The 3,482-nt window shown below is 36.2% G+C and overlaps 1 non-coding gene across 1 annotated transcript; it reads right to left on the bottom strand.

Annotated features, from left to right (window-relative positions):
- Window positions 1–292: 292 nt before the first annotated feature.
- On the bottom strand, window positions 293–399 carry LOC125499199 (small nucleolar RNA R71). The gene has a single exon (XR_007275916.1). It is a non-coding gene; the product is annotated as a small nucleolar RNA R71 (small nucleolar RNA).
- Between the last annotated feature and the right edge of the window lie 3,083 nt (window positions 400–3,482).

Raw genomic sequence — 3,482 nt, 5'->3', positions numbered from 1 at the left:
TGCTATACGTGGTAATGTTAATTTTGAGCTTAAACATCAAAATATTGTCCTACTTCCTAAGTTTTCTGGTGTTGAAGATCCTTATTTGTTTCTTAGAGAATTTGATGAAATTTGTGCTACAATGCAGTATCCTGAAGTAACTAATGATGGTCTAAGATTAAGGGCTATTCCTTTTGCTCTTAAAACTGATGCTAAAAAATGGATGTATGGTCTTCCACCTAATTCAATTGACTCATGGGATGCTTTTGTATTTGTCTTCTTAAAAAAATATTTCCCTAATGGTAAGACCGTAAGACTTAGGAATGAAATTAACCAATTCATTCAACTAGAACGTGAAAGTTTTTGGAAATATTTAGATAGATTTAAGGATTTACTTGCTCAATGTCCTCACCATGGATTTGTTAAATCCCGTTTGTGTCAAATTGTGTATGAAGGGTTAGATCCTAACTCTAGAACTATGCTTGAATCTATGTGTCAGGGAAATTTCTTGGGTAAAACTATTGATGAAGCATGGGAATTTTTAGAAGATTTAGCTGATAAGACTTTGCAATGGGAGACCACTAGAGCTGATAGTAGTAGCCTTCCTGCCAAGATTTCTAGTGCTAAAGGTGGCCTGTATAATGTCTCAGATAACACGTATCTTGAGTCTAGGCTTACTTTGTTAGAAAATTAGTTAAAAAGGTTATCTGTCCCATAATCCCAAGCTCACCAAATTGCATCTTTGTCCTGTACTCATTGCCATGGTGTAGATCATATTTCCAATGATTGCCCATACATTGCTCCACAAAGTTATAATAATATAGAACAAGCTAATATGGCCTTCCAACGACCTAGGAATGACCCATACTCTAATACATATAATCCAGGTTGGCGTAATCACCCTAACTTCTCTTAGAGTCAAGGTCAACACTTAGGAGGCTCTAGTAGTCAAGTGGGAAATTTTACTAACAGTGCACTACCTCAATCTTCTATGTTTCCAAATCAGAATTTTCAAGGTAATCCAAGGCCACCTATTTCTCAAACGCAACCTCCTCCTGCTTATTCTGAAACTGATAAGAAGATAAGTAGTTTAGAAAGAACTCTTAAAACGTTAACAGACATTGTTGCTCAGTGAAAGGAACATTCCCTAGTCAACCTGAAATTAATCCTAGGAATATGAATTCTAATTCACAAGTTCAAAATGATAATTTGAAAAGAGTTAATGCTGTGATTTCTTTACGATCAGGCAAACAAGTTGATAATAACATAGGTGACATATCTGATGATGCTCTTAATCCTTCTTCTTCTACTTCTATACCTAGTTCGCCTTCCATAACTAGTGAAGAGAAGAGTAACAGTGAACCTGCCACTGACAATTCAGAAAAATCTAGTGAAAAAGAGGCTAATGAAACTGATAAAAACAAGTCTGTACCTACTGTTAGTGACCAAACTTACAAGCCTAAAGCACCTTTTGCTCATAGGCTCACTAAAAAGAAATATGAAGGTCAATTTGAAAAGATAAGGGAAACGTTTTCACAAGTTAAAATTAATATTCCACTCCTTGATGCCATTAACCAAATGCCACCTTATGCCAAATTTCTAAAAGAATTATGCACCACAAAGAGAGCCACTAACGTACCTAAGAAAGCATTCTTAGCTTCTAATGTGAGTTCTATTATATCGAATCAGATTCCAGTGAAGTATAAAGATCCTGGCTGCCCTACTATTTCAATTGTTATAGGTGATAAAACGATTCATAGAGCACTCTTAGACTTAGGTGCTAGTGTCAACCTGCTTCCACTTGACGTTTATGAGCAACTTGGCTTAGGTGAACTGAAACCCACTAAGGTAACCCTTCAATTAGCTGATAGATCTGTTAAGGTACCTAAGGGAGTGGTGGAAGATGTTCTAATTACGGTAGGTGAATATATTTTTCCTGTAGATTTTGTTGTTCTTGAAACTGAATACATTCCCAATCCTGAAAATCAAATTCCAGTCATCTTAGGACGACCTTTCTTAGCTACTTCATATGCATTGATTAATTGTCGTAATGGTATGATGAAATCCTCTTTTGGAAACATGACAGTAGATCTCAACTTATTTAATCTCTTTAAACAACCATCAGATGAGGAGTATTATGATACAATTAATTGGTTACACGCATACCCTACTGGTGGTGTAGATGATGTTGAGTCAGTATGCATTAGGTCTTCAGATTCCGACCATGAAACTCTTCTGTTATCTAACTCTACTGAGTCTGCAAGTCCTGTTTCACCTTCTCTACTTGCTGCCCCTGAGTCTACCCCCTCTCTAGAGCTTAAACCACTTCCCGAGTCTTTGAAATATGCTTTCCTAGGACAAGATCGCAGCTGTCCAGTCATTATTGCGTCTGATTTAGATGATTTGCAAGATACTAAATTGATGGAAATGCTTTAAAAGTACAAGAATGCTATAGGATGGAGTCTTAGTGATATAAAAGGGATTAGTCCTTCTATTGTTCAAATAAGATTCACCTTGAAGAAATGCTAAACCCATAGAGACCATCAAAGACGTTTGAATCCTACATTACAAGAAGTAGTAAAGAAAGAAGTAATTAAGTGGTTAGATCACGGAATAATTTATCCAATCTTGATAGTGAGTGGGTGAGTCCGTGCAAGTTGTTCCTAAAAAGACCGGTATCACTGTGGTTAAGAATGATAAAAATGAGTTAGTTCCTACAAGGGTCCAATCTGGTTGGCGAGTTTGCATAGATTATAGAAAACTTAATGCGGCTACTAGGAAAGACCATTTTCCGGTTTCATTTATGGACCAATTGCTCGAGAGACTAGCTGGACATAGTTATTACTGTTTTCTTGACGGATATTCTGGTTACACTCAAGTTTCTATTGCTCCCGAAGACCAAGATAAGACCACCTTTACTTGTCCTTTTGGCACATATGCTTTTCGAAAAATGCCTTTTGGTTTATGTAATGCGCCTGCAACCTTTCAACGATGTATGATCTCTTTATTTTCTGATACGATTGAGCAATGTATTGAAATATTCATGGATGATTTTTCTGTGTTTCGTAATTCATTTGAAAATTGCTTAGGTAATTTATCTAAGGTCTTAGAAAGATGTATTGAGAAAAATTTAGTTCTAAACTGGGAGAAATGTCATTTTATGGTTAAGAAAGGTATAGTGCTTGGTCATATTGTGTCACATGATGGTATAGAAGTTGACAAAGCCAAAATTGATTTGATTTCTAACTTGCTACCTCCCTCTTCTGTTAAAGATGTCAGGTCATTCTTAGGCCATGCAGGGTTTTATAGACGATTTATACAAGACTTCAGTAAGATCGCTAAACCCTTGTCTCAATTACTAGCTAAGGATGTTCCTTTTAATTTTTCTACTGTATGTTTGGAAGCTTTTAACAAGCTGAAAAGTGCATTAACTTATGCACCTATTCTTCATCCTCCTATTTGGGGTGAACCCTTTGATGTTATGTGTGATGCATCTGATTATG

The sequence above is a fragment of the Beta vulgaris genome, chromosome 6 (assembly GCF_026745355.1).
Source record: "Beta vulgaris subsp. vulgaris cultivar EL10 chromosome 6, EL10.2, whole genome shotgun sequence".
NCBI lineage: Eukaryota > Viridiplantae > Streptophyta > Magnoliopsida > Caryophyllales > Amaranthaceae > Beta > Beta vulgaris.
This window is presented reverse-complemented; position numbering and strand designations above follow the sequence as displayed.